The sequence below is a fragment of the Papio anubis genome, chromosome 11 (genome assembly GCF_008728515.1).
Source record: "Papio anubis isolate 15944 chromosome 11, Panubis1.0, whole genome shotgun sequence".
Lineage (NCBI taxonomy): Eukaryota > Metazoa > Chordata > Mammalia > Primates > Cercopithecidae > Papio > Papio anubis.
In genome coordinates, this window is record NC_044986.1 from 43745480 (window position 1) to 43767677 (window position 22198).

At 34.6% G+C, this 22198-nt stretch overlaps 1 long non-coding RNA gene across 1 annotated transcript in view; it reads right to left on the reverse strand.

Annotated features, from left to right (window-relative positions):
• The window catches only part of LOC103887638, a 154652-nt gene that overhangs the window by 41671 nt on the left and 90783 nt on the right, over window positions 1-22198 (reverse strand). The window contains exon 3 of the long non-coding RNA XR_004176944.1: window positions 3167-3263. This is a non-coding gene — a long non-coding RNA (uncharacterized LOC103887638). The remainder of the gene's footprint in view (window positions 1-3166; window positions 3264-22198) is intronic.

Here is a 22198-nt window from a genome sequence, read left to right on the forward strand (position 1 = left end):
CCACATCCAGCTAATTTTTGTATATTTAGTAGAGAAGTGGTTTAACCATGTTGACCAGGATGGTCTCGATCTCTTGACCTTGCGATCCACCCACCTTGGCCTCCCAAAGTGCTGGGATTACAGGTATGAGCCACCACACCTGGCCAGTGAATTAACTTTTTGATGTGCTGCAGGATTTGGCATGCTAGTATTTTGTAGAGAATTTTTGCATCTATCCCTGTGTTAGGGATATTGGCCTGAAGTTTTCTTTTTTCACTGTGTCTTTGCCAGGTTTTGGTATGAAGGTGATGCTGGCTTCATAAAATGAGTTAGGGAGGAGTCCCTCCTTCTAGGTTTTTGGCATAGTTTCAGTAGAATTGGCACTGGTTCTTCTTCATACATCTGGTAGAATGTGGCTGTAAATCCACCTGGTCCATGGCTTTCTTTGGTTGGTGGGTTTTTTTATTAATTATTCAATTTTGGAACTTGATATTGGTCTGGTCAGGGTTTTAATTTCCTCCTGATTTTATCCAGGAATGTTTTGTTTCCAGGAATTTACCTATCTCCTCTAGATTTTCTAGTTTGTATGCATAGAGGTGTTCATAATAGTCTCTAGGAATCTTTTGTATTTCTGTGGGATTGGTTGTAAAGTCATCTTTGTCATTTCTGATTGTGCTTATTTGGATCTCCTCTTTTTTCCTTTGTTAAACTAGCTATCAGTCTGTCAATCTTGTTCAACCTTTTAAAGAGCCAACTTTGGGTTTTGCTGATTCTTTGCATGGATGCTTGGATCTAAGTCTCATTGAGTTCTACTCTGATTTTAGTTATTTCTTTTCTTCTGCTAGCTTGGGGGTTAGTTTGTTCCTGTTTTCCTAGTTCCTCTAGGTGTGATGTTAGATCATTAATTTGAGATTTTTCTAAGTTTCCAAGGTAGGTGTTTAGTACTACAAACTTTCCTCTTAACACTGCTTTTACCGCATCCCAGAGATTTTTATGTTTTGTCTCTGTTTTCATTTATTTCAAAGAATTTTTTTATTTCTACCTTAACTTTGTTGCTTTCAGGAGTAAGTTGTTTAATTTCCATGGAACTCTGTGGTTTTAAGAGATCCTCTTGGTATTGATTTTTGTTTTTATTTCACTGTGGTCCAAGAGTATGCTTGGTATGATTTTGATTTTTTTGAATTTATTGACACATGCTGTATGGCTGAGTATGCAGTTGATTTTAGAGTATTCTATATACAGACAGCAAGAATGTATATTCTGTGGTTGATGGGTGGAGTATTCTATAGATATCTGTTAGGTTCAATTTATCATGCGTCAAATTTATGTCAACTTTCAGCCAACAATAGTAAAAACGCACAAAGAAGGAAACTATATAATGATAAAAAGTTCAATTCAACCAGAAGATTTAATTGCCCTAAATAGATACATACCCAACATTGGAGCACCAGATTCATAAAGTTTTGTGCCTCAATGATCTGTCTAATGGTGTCAGTGGGGTGTTGAAGTCCCCTATTAATCTTGTGCATTTGTCTGAGTCTTTTCATAACTCTATGAGTAGTTGTTTTAAGAATCTGGTGCTCCAATGTTGGGTATGTATCTATTTAGGGCAATTAAATCTTACAGTTTGAATCCGAACTTTTATCATTATAGTTTTCCTTCTTTGTCCTTTTTTACTATTGCTTAAAGTCTGTTTTATTTGATGTAAGAATAGCAATCCCTGCTTTTTTTGTTTTCCATTTGCTTTCCATTGTAGATCTTTCTCCAAATCTTTACTTTAAGCCTATTGGTCTCATTACATATGAGATGGCTCTCTTGAACAAAGCAAACAGATGGGTCTTTTTTTTAATCCAACTATATGGTCTGTGCCTTTTAAGTGTGGATGTTTAGACCATTTGCATTCAGGTTTAATATTAATAGGTGAATTTTTGGTTCTATCATGAAGTTACTAGCTAATTGCTCTGTAGTTTCTATTGTGTGGTTGCTTTGTAGGGTCTGTAGACTGCCAAATGCTGATTTTCTAACTCTACTTTTCTGTCTACATTTCTCAGTTGGCATTCTACTCTGAAGAAGAACTTGTCCTTATTACCCTGTCCTGGCCCTATTGCCACATAGCAAAACACTCCAAGATTAGAGGCATAAAACAACAACCGTTTTGTGATAGTTACACATACTTGTAGTCAGGAGTCTAGAAAGTGCATAGTGAAGAGAGATTTTCACTACTCTATCATTTCTCTTTTAACAACAAGCAGCCAGAAAGGGCAGACAGTAAAACACAGATAAGACAGTTCAGACACAGAGGGAGCAGGGGGAAGTCTCTTGGGTAATTGCCAAACTTCACTCTCATACAATGGGCCCCAGTAAAACACTGGGCCATAATAAGCACATTCCTTTCCCTTCAAGTGTGCTAAGATAGATAGGGAAGCTAAAAGCAGACTCGGTGGGTATACCTGCAGCTGCAGGAAGATGTATGGGAACAGACACAAAACTCCCTCCCAGATAAGCACAACAAAGAGACGCAGAAGTAATCCAAGCCTCTGATAAACTCTCCTGCCCTGAATTCCTAAAAACTCTTAGTCTGTAAAAGAGAGTGCCTCTGACCTAACTCAGCCAGAAGCCCCACTCAGGTTTATTTTCCAAAATAAACCTATCTTTAACTGCCAAGCTGCTTTTCATGTTTCTTTCCTCTTTCTTTAATTCTTACACCTTTAAAGACAGTATGAATAAAATACTGTGAAATGAGTATTTAAGGACTATAAGTATATTTTGTCTTAGGTAGAAATTATGCTTTCACAGTATAAATAAAATACTGTGTATGAAGGTAAATTGGTTTATTCTCCCATCCTTCACCCACACTTCAGTTTGATTATGTTATTTATTAGAGATAGGCTCATATTTTTCTTGATTATATTCCATTTTAGGATATTTCACCCATCCTTTTTGATATTATTTTATATTTTGGGCAAGTAAAACATTGGTATAATACCAAAATTTAAAACTATGCAAAAAATAGAAATACTAAGAGAAGTGCTAACTCTTTATCCATTCAACCCCATTCTCACCCATCTCCTATAGGTAATCAAACTCATTAGTTTCTATTTATGCTTCATATGTTTCATTTTGAAAAAATGCCAGACATATTTGTTTTAGGCTAACTACTTTTATCTGATTACAACTTTAAACTTACCTCATAGATACTGTTATGTGCTGATTTCACTAACGTTAGACCATTTTCCTCTTTGTCTCTTCCTTCTCCTTCCACTTTTTAGTTGCATTATTTCTACCTTATGAAGACAAACAAAAATTACATATTATTCTTCCTCCCTCATCCTTGTGTTTGATAAATCTACAATTAATACTCACAATAACTTCTTTTCTACAGTTTTCCCAGTTCTCTCTTGGTTAGATGCTTATCCTCTGGTAGATTCCTTAAGCAGAGCTTGTGAACATAATAGTCCTTAAATTCTTCAATCATTAAAATGGTTTTTATGTATTCTTACTATTTGAAGAATAGTTTGGCTAGACATAACATCTTTGTTTCATAATTTCTCTCCTTCAGATTTTTTTTCAATGCTGTTACACTATTGCTTTTCTTCATGCATTTATTTTTTAAGTCAAGCTTAAAAATTAAGTTTGACTTAAAACTTTTAATGGGTGCAGTTTGATGAGTTTCAGAAAATATATAAGGTCATGTAACAACCACCAAAATAAAAATATATAAACCACCACCAACCACCATAATAAAGATATTTCCACGTCCCCAAAAAGTTTTCTCCTCCCCTTTTATAGTCAGCATACTCTTTGCATCCACAGGCCCTGGAAAACACTAATCTGCTTTCTGTTCCTGTAATTTTGCCTTTCCTAAAATTTTATATAAATAGAATCATACACTTTATAGTCTTTTGTGTTTTTAGCATAATACTTTTGTGATTTATCCATGTCCTAGCAACACTTAATGGTTTCTACATGCTGACGAACTATAGCTACAACAGGATTTTTTATTTATTTACCAGTTGCTTGATAGTTGTGTTGCTTCTAGTTTCTAACTATTATGAATATAGTTGCTTCGAATATTTATGTGAAGGTTTTTTATGAACATATGTTTTTATTTCTCATGAATACATACCTAGGAATAAAATTTCTGGGTTATATAATAAGTTTATGCTTATTTATTATTATTTTTATTATTGAAATAATATCTCATTCTTTTGCCCAGGCTGGAGCACAGTGGTGTACTCACAGTTCACTGCAGCCTCAACCTCCCTGGGCTCAAGTAATCCTCCCATCTCAGACTCCTGAATAGCTGGGACCACAGACATGTGCCCCCACACCTATAAATATATATATATATATTTTTTTTTTCTTTTTTTAAATTTGTCTTTTTTTTTTTTTTTTTTTTAAAGAGAGAGTTTCACCATGTTGCCCAAGCTAGTCTCAAACTCCCAGGCTCAAGTGATCTGCCTGCTTCCTCAGCCTCTCAAAGTGCTGGGAATACAACCATGAGCCACCACACCCAACTATTTACGTTTCACTTTGTAAATACATATCAAACTGTATGTTATTTTTGAGAAATCAAATTCCAGTTTAACTCTTATTCTTGTAAGTTAACTTGATTTTTTTTGCCCTGAGAACCTAAGGACTTTTTCTTTCTGTTTAAAGTCTGATAGATTTACTAAGATATGTATCAGAATTCATTGTTCTGAATGAATTTTCAGAGAGTGAATCATTTCATATGTGGATTTATTCTATTTTTTAGAAATTTTTCTTGAACCATTTTTTCAAATTTTAGTCATCTTCATTGTTTTTCTTTTCAGGCAAGTAAATTATACAATACATACATTAGACCTTCTTTGCCTAATTTCCATTGCACTCACTCTCTCTGACCCTTATAACTCTTCCATTTATCTTGTGTTCATTCACTTTCCTGTTTCTCTGCTTTTCTTCAGTTGTTTGTATTAATTTTCCATTTGAGTTTATTTAAGAGGAAGGTACCTTATAATTTAACCTTTGTTTCTAATATTTTTTTCTTTTTCCTCTATTTCTCCCCTGAATTTTTCAATCAACTCTTACTTAATCTGACTCTTTTTTTCTTTTTTGGCCAGTTTTAGTTTTAAGTTTACATATTTTTTAATTTCCTGTAATGCTTGTCAAGTTTTTTTTTTTTCAATCTTCTGCTGCATGTTTTCATTTGGAGAGGAAATTTTTATCCACTAAAATACGTTGATTTTAACTTTATGTTTTCTTTTTCTAGAAGCTTTGTTTAAATGAAGACTACTACCTTTCTGCATTTTATGGACAGGGTTGGCAGTTTGAGATAACTTATAAGATTCCTGTTTCAAGATACTTTCTTCTGTCAATATAACGAAACACAACGCGTTTACTGGATCTTTTTTAAATATTGGAGGAAGACTGTCTGCTTATTTTGAGGACCAGTCTGAAAATATTTGGCAAAAGACAGTAGGTATACATCCTGTGGCTGATAATACTTTATACAAAAAATACATATACACAAGGAGACATGAATGAAAATATTTACCACAGCACTCTTTGTAAAATGAAGAGTTCAAAACTACCTGGGTGTTTACCAATAGTAAACAGAAATCAAAATGTGGTATATACAAGTGATGGGGTAATAATAAGTAAATGTAAAAAGAAAGTAGTAAGCAGAATAAGTGTTTAACATGACAACATGTATGTAAGTTAAATAGCACAAATGTGGATAAAATTTGAGACCAGGGATGATTAGTAAAAGAAAAGAAAATGCACAAAAAGAGAGTCATACATGGATGTATGATAGCTTTCTGCAAACTCAGAATTTCAAGTAATCCAATTTTGTATAGTTGAAGTTCAATATTTTTATAAATTAAGTATAACCCTAAAAAAATACAAATAAAAAATTATTTGCTGAGAAGTTCCTGGTGCCAGTACCCATGAGGGCAAGGCTTGACTTAAGTGGTTGAGAAGCATGGCCGGCCGGGTGCAGTGGCTCACGCCTGTAATCCCAACACTTTGGGAGGCCAAGGCAGGCAGATCACAAGGTCAAGAGATTGAGACCATCCTGGCCAACATGGTGAAACCCTGTCTCTACTAAAAATACAAAAATTAGCTGGGCGTGGTGGTGCGCTGTAATCCCAGCTACTCGGGAGGCTGAGGCAGGAGAATGGCTTGAACCCAGGAGGCAGAGGTTGCAGTGAGCCCAGATCGCGCCACTGCACCTCCAGCCTGGCCCAGCCTGGCAACAGAGTGAGACTCCATCTCAAAAAAAGCATGGCCAGCGTATTCTTGATCTTATTTCAAGAATACCTTCTTCTGTCAATACAACGAAACATGACTCCTTTACTAGATCTTTTTGAATCATGTCAAATCATCTCATTACAGCATTTGCAATTTTTACTCAGTTAGTATGATGAGAGAGCTGTTCTCAATTTCTGAACCATATACTTGAAATAAAATGGTAATTTGGCAATGGTAATGATGTAATATGACAGCCAAGCACTTAGCAAAGTAAGCCCAGTATAAATACCATCAAAAAGATAAATCAAATTTGTCCACCTCAGTGTTATTGAAGCCTCTAATTTTAGGAAAAATATTTTAAATGTCAACCTTAGAATACCTAATCCAAACGTTTAATTTCCTACCAAAACTTTGGAGTTTTTAAATAGATGGAGTTTCAGCCAGTTTTATGATTACAATGGAAAAAACTTGGACAAATAAATTGTCAGCTTTCAGTAGCCAAAAAGAAGGCTTATTTACCAGTAAGCCTTCCTCTGCGATTTTATCACACACCTGCCAACACTTATCTGCCTGCACCCAGCAGGACACACATAAACAAAACAGGAAGCAGGAAACCTTGACTAAGTGGCTTTACCCTCTTTTTCTATCTTATGCATCCCTACTCACCGTCATTGATTCCAGGGAAATTTTCCTGACCTCCTCCTGCCCCAAATCTGCCTTTTGGTTATTCTTTTCATCTTTCTTAGTTGAAATCCATTTCTCGCCTATTCTTCTCGCCTATTCTTCTTCTTTTTATAGTTGCATAAAAATCTTAGACTCTGGACTTGGCCCACACTTCATAGCTCTATATATCCCTAATGTAAGTGATTCTATTCATGAATACTTTGCAAAAGCTATTATATTCCAACTATACTCAACTCCTAAACCTGACTTCACTCTTTATCTCCTATCATCTGGCCTTAACAAACTGGCCAAACATTTTACTTTTTGTTATATTGTGTACGTATTCGAGTTTTTTTTTATTACCAAACCAGGGGAGTTAGGATTTAAAGATGGTGTATTTGAGACTGTACATGCAAGTTTTTCTCTACAAATGAGATAGAAAGGAAAGAAAAAATGAAGGAAGGAGAATTCTAAGACATACTTCTATTTTGTTTTTTTCAATCTATTTGGACTGTGATAGATGGTCACATAATAACACTTCAGTCAACAAGGGAGCTCATATAAAATGGTGGTTCCATAAGATTATAATGGACCTAAAATATTCTTTTTTAATGTCAAAATTTTGATTCTGTATTATTTCTATTGAAGTAAAACTTATGTCCAATAAAGTGCACAAAATCGAACTGCATACCTCTGATTTTTTTATACATATGTACTTGTGTCACCCCCTTTCCAGAACCCTTGAAGGCTCTCTCATATCCATTCCCAGTCAGTATCCTCCAAGAGTAAGCACTGTTCTGACTTAAATCACCGTAAATCAGCTTTGCCTGTTTTTGCCCTTAGTATAAATAGAACCATCTATTAACACTTAGATCAAGATAGCACCCTAACAGGATTTATGATACCCCCTTTCAGGTAGTATGCCCCAAAGGCAATCATTATTTAGGGTTCTGTTGCTGTAGAATAGTTATGACTTTTCTTAAATTTTATATAAATAAAATTGTATTATAATTATTCTTTTGATTCTGGCTTCTTTTGTTCAACCAAGTGTTTTGAGATTCATTTGTGTTGTTGTATATATCAATAGTTCATTACTTCTTATTGTGGTATGGAATTTCATGGTTTTAATATACCACAAATTGCCTATCCACTATTGAACATTTAAATTGTTTGAAGTTTGTATATTATTAATAAAGATTCCATGAATATTTTTGTAACTTTTTTAGTGGACACAGTAAGTCATTTCTTTTGTGTATACACCAGGGAGTAAAAATACTGAATTATAGTGTAGGCATATATATAGTTTTGGAGGAAACTGCCAAGCAATTTTTCAAAGTAGCTGTATAAATTTACTCTCCCTTCAGCAATGTGCAAGAATTCCAGTTCCTCTACATTCATGCTTATACTTGATATGTCAGTCTTCGTTTTAGCCATTCTGGTGGATGTATAGTGGTATATCATTGTGGTTTTCATTTGTATTCCCTAATGATTGATTAGGGAATAATAATTACCTATTTTCATATGGAAAATAATAATTACCATATTTTCATATGCATATTGTCTATTTATTCACCTATTTCTATGACGCACTTGCACAAATCCTCGGCTCATTTTATACTGAGCTGTCTTACTTTTATTTACTGACTTGTAGGAGTTCTTTATTAATTATGGATCCAAATTACTTGTCTATTTGTGTAATGAAAATATCTTTTCCCCAGAGAGTAGTTTATCTTTTCATATTTAAAAAATATATATATTAGAAAAAAATCATGATTTTAGTAAAATGTGTTTTATGGTTGATGCTTTTGTATTCTGTTTAATGAATAGAATGAATTGTCTTTTCCCATGCCATAGAATTTTTTCCCATGTTTTCTTCTAGAAATGCTATGGTTTTCCCTTCATATTTAGGGAAATATATTTCCCTTCATATTCCCTTCATATTTAGGAAATTTCCCTTCCAAATTTCCAATAATTTGGAAACAATTTTAACATATAGTATGAGGTATAGGATGTCCATTTTTTTTTCCTATAGTGATATCCAATTGACCTATCTCAGTTATTGAAAGGAATATCTTCACCACTACATTGTAGTGGCAAAAAATTCTTTTCACTCAGTGATGTCATAGCCATCATAACATCATCTGCGATGCTGGTGTATACTACTGTGCTCCCAGTAGTATAAAAATATAGCACATATGATTATGTATAATATATAATATCTGATAATGATAATAAGCAGCTGTGTTACTGGTTACGTATTTACCACATTATACCTATATTGTTACTTTAGAGTATATTTTTCCTACTTAAAAAAATGAAAGTTAACTATAAAACAGCCTCAGGTGGGTCATTCAGGAGGTATCCCAGAAGAAGGCATTGTTATCATAGGAAATGACAGCTCCATGCATGTTATAAAGCCTGACAATCTTCCAGTGGGACAAGACACAGAGGTGAAAGGCAGTGATATTGATGATCTTAATCCCATGCAGACTTAGGCTAATGTATGTGTTTGGGTTTTAGTTTCTAACAAAAACAGTTTAAAAAGTTAAAAAAGAAAAAAAAAAGAATAGAAAAAAGATTATGGAATAAAAATTAAAAGAAAGAAAATGTTTTTGTACACTCGTACAATTACAAAAGAGTCAGAGTTAAAAAAGTAAAAAGCTTATAAAAAAATGTTACAGTAAGGTAAATTTAATTTATTACTGAAGAAAGAAAAATATATTTATAAATTTAGTGCAGCCTAAGTGTACAGTGCTTATAAGTCTATAGTAGCACACAGTAATGTCCTAGGCCTTCTCTTTCACTCACCACTCACTGACTCACCCAGAGCAACTTCCAGTCCTGCAAATTCCATTCGTGGAAAATGTAATACACAGGTATATGAGCTTTTATATTTATATTGTATTTTTACTGTACCTTTTCTATGCTTACATATATTTAGATACAGGAATACTTACCATTGTATTGCAATTGCCTGTAGTACTCAGTACGGTGACATGCTGCACAGGTTTGTTGCCTAAGAACAATAGGCAATAAAATATAGCCCAGGTATGCAGTAGGCTATACCATTTGTTTTGTATAAACACGATGATGTTTGATAACACACTCTATGATGTTTCTATGATGTTTGCAAAATGATGAAATTACCTAACAATGCATTTCTCAAAATATATCCCCACCATCAAGCAATCCATAACTCTATTTTTGCTTGAAACACAGTATGAATGAAAAGCAATCAGACATCCTCGTCTGTCTGGGTCTTAAGAGGAAATAAGCTAGTGGAAAATAAAACCCATGTGTAAACACAGACACACACACACACACACACCCCTACACATCGTTTCTGATGTGGCAACCTTAGATGAGTGGTACAATTTGAGGCTCGAGCTACAGAACGTAGGGTAGGGAATATGGTTGGTTCTGTAGTCACTGTTGCATACATCCTATCAGAGTTATGATGTAGGACCAATGATTGGAAAGATGAGCACCCACTCTTCTAGAGGAATCATTGACATTGTAACCACTGTAGCCTACATCCTTTGCAAGAGTAAGTACGCTCAGACCCGTGAGAGCCTTGTACACTGGGCCAAGAGGTAATAGAATGAAGTTGTTTAAGACATTGTTGTCATTCCTATCTTTACTTTTCTGCTTCCAATAAATGATATTCTTTTCTGTTTTGTAAGTATATTGGGTTAAATGATGCTTGGGTAAATTTAATCATGAAGGTGATCTAGAGATAGATTTTTTAAAATGAGCTGCAAATCATCGAAGTTAACCCACAGAAGTCTATTATACAGCATAGGTGCAGACACAGCTTTGATCAATTCAGTTTTCTTTTCATGTTTTCCCCAGTTCTAGGGTCTTCACTGCTTCTTGGGTGGTTCTGGTTGCAATCAGACAACCTTCAAGGTCGACTCTGGGAAATAAAGTCATGCTTAGCTCCTAGGAAGTACACAGTTTACCTTGAGACCTGTCTTAATTTTAAACTGTGTAAAAGTCTCCAACCTCACCTCACTTCTCTGGCCATGTTTTCCTTTCTCCTTTCTTTTATAGTGAACTGTATGGGAAATGTGTTGTTTTTCATGAGAATTTGCTGCACGTGTGTTCTATAGAGGGGCAATCCCTAGCAATAGATCCCTCTTCCCTTTCTCCCTACAAGTCTGAGAGCAAGAGAGTAGAACTCATAGCATTCATTCATTCATTCAACACCATTTAGCACATCAATATATGACTGGATCTTTGCTCAGTTGCTGAACATATAAAGAGGAAAAACAATGCAGTGTTGTGGTTACATGATTTTCTCTGTCTACAGTCCATCTGTTGGCAGTAAGAACAATAATTGGTTTCAGGTTAATATCCTGCTAGATCACAGTGCTTTATTCATAAGTCCAATTCAGAGAATTTTGCATGTGTGCTATTTGTGAGGAGATGTATATGTGTGTTAAACGGATTCCAGTGGTTTTTTGAAAAAGCTAACCAAGGATAAAAGAAGTCCTGGAGCAATCCTGAAGGGGGGAAGACCCTGGCCACCAGTCAGCCCTCTCTATTTGGGAGACCCCACTCTGAAGCTCTGAGGCGGGGGTCTCCCTTCAGGAGGGATGTATGTTTGTTTTTCTGTGACAGGACTAAAAATAAATGCTTTGTGTTCAGAGTGTTCTGTGGCTTCAAAGAGATTTAGGAATCCAAAGTTAGCAGGGTCAGCTTTCAAATTTCAGTTTCAGGATAATATTTTTAAAGAGTTATATATGAAAGCAAAAGCAAACTTCTGAAGTGTTGTAAAATATGTTTTTTGCCTCAAGACCTAATTACCTCAAATTCACAGGAGCCTCGGGAGAGGGTTCTAACTAAATGTTTACTGCAGTGGATGCCCTCTCATCACAGAAATCAAACAGTGCCTAATCCATGTACTCAGACTGTCAAAATAAAAACTTTTTAGATTTGTTCACAAGGTATGTGATTTTATTTCTGATTTTTATGTAAAATCTAGTAAAACTTAAGCCACATGCATGTATGCACACTGGAGTTGGCACTCACTTCTTCCTGGAGTCAGCACTCACCACTGGCTCCAAATCAGTCCAATCTACTGGTATACAAGCACACACAGAGTGCTTCCATACACTGGAGGTTGTGCTAGATCTATGTTGTCCAGTGTAACCCTTGAGGAACTTATGGGACACCATCAAGTAAACCAATATGCAGATTATAAAAGTCTCAAAATGAAAAGAGAAAGAGAAAATCCAGAAAGTTATTCAAAGAAATAGTGGCTGAAAATTCCCATATTTGGGGAAGGAAAGGAACATCCAGATCCCAGAAGCCCAAAGGATCCCAAACTGGATAAACCCAAAGAACTCTATGCAAAGACATGTATTTATCGAATTGTCAAAAGTCAAAGACAGAATTCTGAAAACATCAAGAGAAAAGTGACTTATCATATGCAAGGGAATATCCCTAATAAGACTATGAGCATATTTTTCTGCAAAAGCCATGCAGTCCAGAAGGGACTTGTATGATAGATTCAAAGGATTTAGGAGTACTATATCCAGCAAATATGTCATTCAAAGATGAAAGAGAAATACTTTCCCAAACATGAGCTGAAGGAGTTTATTGCCACTATACCTGCCTTACAAGTAATGCTTACTGGGGTTCTTCTAGTTGAAATGAAAATATGCCAAAAAGAAATATGATAGCATGAGAAAGTATAAAATTCATTGGTAAAGATAAATATATAAACAAATACAGAATATTATTTTACTGTAATGGTGGTGGGTAAATCACTTTTCATTCTACCATAAGAGTTAAAGATAAAAGAATTAAAAATAACTATAACTTAAAAAATATGTTAATGGATACACAGCATAAGAAGATATAAATTGTGATATTAATAACATATAATAGGAATGGAGAGTAAAAGTTTACAGCTTTTGCAAACAACTGAAGTTGTTATCAGCTCAAAATAGACTGCTATAAGATACTTTATATAAGCCTCATAGTAACCACAAAGTACTTATGAAAGTTACATAGAAAAGAGAGAAAGGAATAAAAGCATACCAATACAAAAAAAAAAAAATCAATGAAAGACAAAGGAAGAGAGAAAGAGAGAGAAATAAGGGCAAAAGAACTATACGACCAATAGAAAATAATTAATAATAGTAAACCCTTCCCAATTAATAATTACCTGAATTAAAAGGATTATATAGAAATTAATCATAGGATACCTTTGTACCCTAATTTCAATGACAGATAAAACAACAAAGAAATAGCAGAATTGAACAAAAATACAACAGATCAAATGAATCTAAGAGACATACATGGAACATTCTACTCAGCAACAGCAAAATATATTTTTTTCTCAAGCATAGATAAAATACTCTTCAGGGTAGAAAACATATTCACTTGCAAAACAAGACTTATCAAATTTAAGAAGACTGAAATCATATCAAGCATATTTTTAATCACCACGGAATGAAACTAGAAATCAGTATCAGAAAGAAAACTGGAACATTTACAAATATATGGAAATTAAGCAACACACTTTTGAAAAATCAATGGATTAAAGGAGAAAATAAAAAATATCTTGAGACAAATGAAAACAAAATCACAACATACCACAACTTATATAATGCAGTACAAACATAATAAGAGTGAAGTTTATGGTGATAAATGCTAAATTTAAAGGATCTCAAATAAACAACCTAACCTTATATATCAAGAAACTAGAAAGAGAAAACATTAAGCCCAAAGTTAGCAGAAGAAAGAAAACAATGGAGATCAAAGCAAAAATAAACAAATAGAAAATAGATGAAAATCAATAAAACTAAATATTTTTTTCAGAAGAAAAACAAAAGTGATAAAATTTTAGCTAGACTAAGAAAAAAAGACTCAAATAATATCATAAATGAAATGGGAAACATTACAAGTGATGCCACAGAAATAAAAATAATTGTAAGAGTTTACTAGGAACAATTATATTCCAACAAATTGTATAACACAGAAGAAATGGACAAATCTTTTAAAAAAAATGCAACCTACCAATACTAAATTACAAAGAAATCAAAAGTATGAATATAACTATACCTAGTGAGGAGATTGAACAAGTAATCAATCAACTTCTCAACAAAGCAAAGGCCAGTACCACATGTCTTCACTAGTGAATTCTACTAAGCATATAAAGAATTAACATAAAGTCTTCTCAACCTCTTCAAAAAAATTGAAGAGGAAGGAACACTTTCAAACTCACTTTATGAGCCAGAATTATCCTGATGCCATAGCCAGACAGACACCACAAGAAAAGAAAGCTGCAGGCCAATATCTCTGATGAATATAGATGTGAAAGTCCTCAGCAAAATACTAGCAAATCAAATCCGATAGCACATTAAATGAATTACTCACTGTGACCACATGGGATTTATCCCTCAGTTACAAGAATGTTTTAACATACTAAAATCAATTAATGTGATGCACTACATTAACAAAATAAAGGGTAAAAACCACATGATCACCTCAAAAGATGCAGTAGAAGCACTGACAAACTTCTACACACTTTCATGACAAAAACTCTCAACAAACTAGGAACTGAATATAATAAAAGACATATGTGAAAAGCCCACACTCAATGGTGAAAACCTGAAAGCCTTTCCTCCGAGATCAAGAATAAGACAAAGATGCCCACTCTCACTACATTCAATATAATACTGAAAGTCCTAGCCAGAGCAACTAGGCAAGAAAAGAAAGTAAAAGGCATCAAATTAGACAGGAGGAAGTAAAATTGTTCCCGTTTACAGATGACCTGATTCTATATATAAAAAACCCTAGACTTCACACACACACACAAAAATCCTGTTAGAACTAACAAACAATTCAAAAAAGTTTCAAGATACAAAATCAACACAGCAATAGTATACACTAACAAAAAAGTATGAAAACAAAGAAGACACAAATAGGAAGACAACCCATGTTCATGGACTGGGAAAATGAATATTGTGAAAAGGTCCCTACCGCCTAAAGCAAATTACAGATTCAGTGCAATGCCTATTGCTTTTTTTTTTTTTTTTTTTAACAGAAATAGAATATAAAACCCTAAAATTTATATAGAGCTACAAAGGACTTGGAACAATAAAGAAACTCTTAAGAATGAAGAACAAACCTAAAAGCATCATATGACCTGATTTCAAAATATAATACAAAGCTGCAATAATTTGAACAGTATGATACTGGCATAAAGACAGACATAAGGACCAATAGAACAAAATAGAGAGCTCAGAAGTAAATATACACATATATGGTCAACTGATCTTCATCAAGAAAGCACAATAGACAAAAGATAGCCTCTTTAACACATGATGCTGGAAAAACTGGATATCCACATGCAAAAGAATGAAATCGGGCCTTTATCTTATACAAAAAAGTTAACTCATAATAGATTAAAGACTTAAGACCTGAAACTGTAAAACTCTTAGAATAAAACATAAAGGGAAAGCTTCATGACATTGGTCTGAGAAATGAGTTTATGTATATGACACCAAAACACAGGCAACAAAAGCAAAAATTGACAAGTGAGACTTTTGTCCAATGAAAAAACTTCTATACCAAAAGACAACTAGCAACAGAGTGAAAAAGTAACCTATGGAATGGGAGAAAATATTTGTAAACCATGTATATGATAAAGGGTTAATTTCCAAAATATATGAGAAACTTATGTGTTTGCAATTCATTAGCAAAAAAAAAAAAAAAAAAAAAACTAATAAGCTGGTTTTAAAATAGGGTAAGGACTTAAATAGACATTTCTCCAAAGAAGACATACAAATGGGCAACAGGTATATGAAAAGATGTTCAGTGTCATCAATCAGGAAAATACAAATCTAAACCACAATGAGATATCACTTCATACCTGTTAGGAATGCTATTATCAGAAACACAAAAGACAAAGAGTATTGACAAGGATGTGGAGGAATTGGAACTCTTGTACACCATAGGTGGAAATGTAAAACAGTGCATCTGCTATGGAAAACAGCGTGGAGGTTCCTCTACAACTTAACTTAAAAAACAGAAGTACCATATGCTCCAGCAACCCCATTTCTGGGAATTTACCCAAGAATTGACATCAGGATCTTGACAAGATACCTGCACACCCATGTATATTGCAGCATTGTTTACTACAGCCAAGATGTAGAAACAACTTAAATATCCACCAGTGGATGAATGAATAAATACACTGTGATAAATACATACAATGGAAAATTATTCAGCCTTTAAAAGAAGGAAATTCTGTAATATTTAACATGATGAACCTTGAGGACTTACACTAAGTGAAATAAGCTAGTCACAGGACAAATATTGTATAATTCTAGTCATATGAGGTATCTAAAACAGTCAAATCCATAGAAGCAGAGAGTTGAATGGTAATTGCCAAGATGAATAAATTCTACAGATTTGCTGTACAATATCGTATCTAAGTTAACAACAGCGTATTATACAATTAAAAATATGTTAAGTTCTCATATTAAGCATCCTTATCATAGTTAAAAACCAAAAACAAAACTAAGTTAAGCTAGAAAACAAAACAAAAATTTTTCTCCCATTCTGTAGGTTGCCTGTTCACTCTGATGGTAATTTCTTGCTGTGCAAGGCTCTTTAGTTTAATGAGATCCCATTTGTCAATTTTGGCTTTGCTGCCATTGCTTTTGGTGTTTTTAGACATAGAGTCTTTGCCATGCCTGCTCCCTGAATGGGTACTACCTAGGTTTTCCTCTAGGGTTTTTTGTAATTGTGGGTCCTGGCATTTGATCTCTAATCCATCTTGAATTAATTTTTCATATAAGGAGTAAGGAAAGGATCAGTTTCAGCTTTCTACTTATGGCTAGCCAATTTTCCCAGCACCATTTATTAGATAGGGAATCCTTTCCCCATTTCTTGAAAAAATTTTTGCAATCTACTCATCTGACAAAGGCTAATATCCAGAACCACCACAAAGAATAAACAAATTTACAAGAAAAACAAACAACCCCATCAAAAAAGTGGGCAAAGTATATGAACAGACATTTCTCAAAGAAGACATTCATACAGCCAACAAGGCCTGTGAAAAAAATGCTCATCATCACTTTGTGCATCAGAAATGCAAATCAAAACCACAATGAGAAACCATCTCACACCAGTTAGAATGTATCCATTAAAAAGTCAGGAAACAACAGGTGCTGGAGAGGATGTGGAGAAATAAGGAACACTTTTACACTGTTGGTGGGATTGTAAACTAGTTCAACCATTATGGAAAGCAGTATGGCCGATTCCTCAAGGATCTAGAACTAGATGCCATATGACAGCCATCCCATTGCACAGGTATACCCAAAAGGATTATAAATCATGCTGCTATAAGGAACACATGCACCTGCATTATGTTTATTGCGGCACCTATTCTAATGTAAAGACTTGGAATCAACCCAAATGTCCATCAGTGACAGGTGGATTAAGAAAATGTGGCACATATACCATGAGATACTATGCAGCATAAAAAAGGATGAGTTTGTGTCCTTTGTAGGGACATGGATGCAGCTGGAAACCATCATTCTTAGCAAAACTATCACAAGACAGAAAACCAAACACACGCATGTTCTTACTCATAGGTGGGAGGAACTGAACAATGAGATCACTTGGACTTCGGGGGAAGGGGAACATCACACACGGGGCCTATCATGGGGAGGGAGGGATTGCATTGAGAGTTATACCTGAAGTAAATGACGAGTTGATGGGTGCTGACGAGTTGATGGGTGCAGCACACCAATATGGCACAAGTATACATATGTAACAAACCTGCACTTTATGCACATGTACCCTAGAACTTAAAGTATAATAATAAAAAATAATTTAAAAAAAAAAAAGAAAGAAAACAAAACAGAAAGCAAGAATTCCCACTCCTAAATACAAGGAAGTAATACATCAAATGTGTGGAGGCAATTCATCCCCAAGCATTTCTTCCTTTTGGGTCTATTCAAGGTTCTCCATCAAGACTGCAAGTTCTTTCAAGGTAAAGAGTCCACTTCATTATTCTTTCTATACCCCCGGAACCTTCATGAGTGCTGATAGACAATTAGTGTTGATGATTTGGTTTTCCAATGATTTGATTCTTCTAATGGTGACAACTTCAGACACTGTGACAAGTAATGATGAGAGATGTGAGGGCAAATGGACTTTGATGCCCCAAATCTCCTTTATGTGTAGCATGTGCTGAAAGCATTCTGTATTTCTTTGAATTCTGGATCCAGTGTTTACTGTCTGCATTACTGTGGCTAACTTTCCAACCTCTCTGAGACTCTGTTTTCATACACAGAATAGAAGGTATATAAGAGTAATAATAGTACCTTCTTCCTAGTGCTGAGACAATTAAACAAGATAATACATGAAAGCAACAGAAGCTATGTCTGGCTCACAAGAAGCAGTCAATAACTGTTAACTATTGTTATTACCATTACGTATCATTATTATCATTATTACAAAGATCAGCCTGCAGTGACAGTTACTATCCCTAGAGTGGTAGCTTTTCAAACTAAAGCTCAGAGGTTGGATTTTTATAGTTAGAATTTTATCTGCTATGAATCTAGGAATTATAGTTTATTCTTTAACAGTTATAGCATCATCTAACATGCTCTAATCCTCCTTCAGTTCCATTAAGTGAGCTCTGCTAATTATTAAGGTAGGAAACTATGTAAGTGCCTGTTAAATTCCTCCTTCTGGAGAACTGACTTTTAAATGCAGACTCTTCAAAGTTTCTGTGATGTTTAATTCTATGTGTCAACTTGGTGGGTGTCTTGGGATGAGATTAACATGTAAGTCCATGGACTTTGAACAGCAGATTGCCTTCCATAATGTGAGTGGGTCTCATCCAATCAGCTGAAGGCCTGAATAGAACAAAAACCCCAATATCCCCGAGCAAGAGGGAATTCAGCAAACTGCCTCAGGCTTCATCTGCTGCATAGCTTTCCTAGGTCTTCAGTTTGCCAGCCCACAAAGCAGATTTGGGACTTGCCAGCCTTTGTAATTGTGTAAGCTAATTCCTTATAATAAACCTCGTGGTTCTGTTCTCTTCAGAACCCTAAGTAAATCAGTTTCCTAAGACATTTTGTTAGCTATGTTCCTTTTAGAATAGTCCAGAAATGTAACACTTATGCCTCCCAGAGCTTTGCCTGGAGGCAGGCTAATATAGGAGGTAGACTCAGGCTTTAAAGATACGACATGGGTTCAAATTCCAACTCTGCCATTAACCTTGGATGAATCACTTTCTCTCTCCCAGCCTCAGCTGCTTCATCTGGAGAATGGGAAAAAAAAATTATAAATTTGTTCAGTGCTTGGAAAGCTTCTGGGACATAGTAGACACACAATAAATTGTACTTAACATTACTAACTAGTAAAAACAGTATTTTCTACCCCCAAGTGGGCAAGATTGCCACTAATTTGCCTAGTCTCACTGGAGCTGAAAGAAAAGTACAGTTCTTAAATTTCAAAGAATACCCTAGTTTCTATTCACTAATCAATATTCAGTCAAGGACTCTGCCGTATTTTTGTCATTTCTCTGAATGCTGTAAACCTCAGGTAATCAACCTCATTGTTTAGCTGCCTTTCTCTCTACGAAGTTATTCACAACAAGATCACTAATAGGTGTAATTATCTTCAGAGACCGAACTATAATCACCACAGAATGGAATTAAGTTTCCATATTATAGAGGGATTTAAGAAGTAAAGCATCTTGCCACCTTTGGCAAACTATTCATTTGCTTGTTCCTTTGAAAAAAAAAAAAAAAAAAAAAGTAATTTGAAAAACTGTTTTTTCCACCAAAACCCAATGGGACAGCTCACAGGTTCCTACTTAAAACTGGTATTTCACTAGATAGGATTTCTCACAGGGGAAGAATTTTGATTTATTTAGCACATGTTAAATGCCAGGCACTATGGTTGATGTGTCACACATTTTATCTGATTTCATCCTTACTGCACTTTCATAAAATTGGCATTGGAAATCCTATGTGAATGATTCAAAAATTGAGGCTTAAAAGGGTGAGGTTAATTACCCCATGTCATCAGCATTTAAATCCAGACTTGTCTTATTCCACAGTCTACTGTTATCAATACCACACTGTCTCCTTCAGGTGAGCAGCAACATATTCTTTGTTCTAGAGTTAGCAAGTCCCTGAGCATAATAATTCCATGACATGAGCAAAATAGTTGTTTCTTTCTCATTGTTGAGTAAAGTTTTATAACATTTGGCTATTTTCCTCTCCTGAATATAGTATATTTTAGTATAATTAACATAACAATGTAATATACTACGAAACACATCTGGGTCAGTGCCTTCTTCCCCAAATCAAGTCCTTTTAAAATCCTGACTGCCTATGATATGCACTTGTACAACCTATCTAGCACCCTTATTCTTTAATCTTTTCATCCTCAACAACTTTTCTCAAACCTTAGCCACTTAGTTTCATTACCATCAGACTTTGTTATCATCAAAACTATTCTACCACTCAATCATTAACCAAGCATTCTGCCATCTGTCCTCTTTTCTTTTGCTTTATTAACTATTTTCACTCTCAGTGACTTTCTGCTGTTCTCAAACAAAAATTAAATTTTTAATAAGACCTAAAATACCAGCTCCACACCCACTTTTCAAATTTCATATAACACTACTCTCTTTTCTTTTTAGACACTCTTGACATCACCACGTACTCTCTCACCTCAGGGCATTTGGGCATTTGCACATATTATTCTCTGTCCCTGAAATAATCTTCTCATTCCAATTCTTTCACCTACAAAATTCTATTCATTCTTCAGATTCCAACTCTAAATTAGTGTGGAACATGTTGAGATATTCAGCTAGTTATTGGAAACAAATAAAACTGAATTCCCATCTAAGATGTTACAACAAAGTGAGTTGCATGTGAATTAAAAATTAGAATAAAAAATAAAAAACCATAAAAGATGAAAACTTAATGAATATGTATATAGACTTGAAGTGGAGAGGCCATTCTAAACAAAACATCAAAGACAGAAAGCATAATGAAAAATAGAATTAGATTTTGTATATGAAACTTTAAAAAACTTATGAAAAAGAACAGAGAAAAAAGATTAACAGGAAAAAATATTGCTTTCATATATGAAAACATCAGATTAAATACACCAAGACATAAAGATCTTACAAATCAATTTATTAAAAATCTAAGCTACAACAGAAAAATGGACAAGGTATATGAAGAGTCATTCATAAAAGAAGGACTAAATGTGGTCAAAAAACATGAAAAGATGTTCAGCCTCACTAACAGTCAAACAAATACAAATTAAATATCAATTAGATTTTTCTTATTTATTTTATTTGATTTTATTTTGAGATGGAGTTTCACTCTTGTTGGCCAAGCTGGAGTGCAATGGCGTGATCTCAGATCACTGCAACCTCTGCTTCCCAGGTTCAATCAATTCTCCTGCCTCAGCCTCCTGAGTAGCTGGGATTACAGGCATGTGCCACCATGCCCGGCTATTTTTTTTTTTTAATTTTTTTTGTATTTTTTGTAGAGATGGGGTTTCACCATGATAGCAAAGCTGGTATCGAACTCCTAACCTCAGGTGATCCACCCACCTCGGCCTCCCAAAGTGCTGGGATTACAGGCGTGAGCCACCACACCTGGCCTATCTTATTTTCTTATTTAATTTGTGATAATGTTTTAAAAGGCTGGCAAGGAGTATGAAAATATAGTACTTCCAAAACAGTAGGGAAGACTACAAATTTATTTTAAAAATTCTGAAAGGCAAGTAGGCAAAATATTTTAAAATGTTTATTACATACCTTTGACCTGTCAATTCCACTACTTGAATTACAACCTAAAGAGTGTACCATACACATCCCCACATTTTTTTACCTCCTTATTCTATTGCCCCCTGCCATCGTGGAACTCCCCCAAAACTATTCTTACTAAGGTCACCAATGGTCTCCATGACACTAAATTCACACTTCTCACTTCCAACATCATTTAACCTGCATTGGCATTTTAACAAAATTCACCACTTTCTCCATCCAGAGCAATATTTTTTATCTTGCTTTCTGTGACCCACATTCTCTAGTTTCGCTCCTGTTTTTTTAAAGTACTTTTCCTCAGCACCACCTCATCTCCTCTTTACCATCCTCAATTATAGGAATTTCTTGGCAGTCTGACCTGGTCGTCATCCTGTGGTTTTTAAGTGATCCCATTTTCTCCCATGGTTTTCATTATCATGTATATGTTGATGACTCAAAAAGCTGTATCTCTAGGTCAGTCATCTCACATGAGCTGCAAAACTATATGTTTTA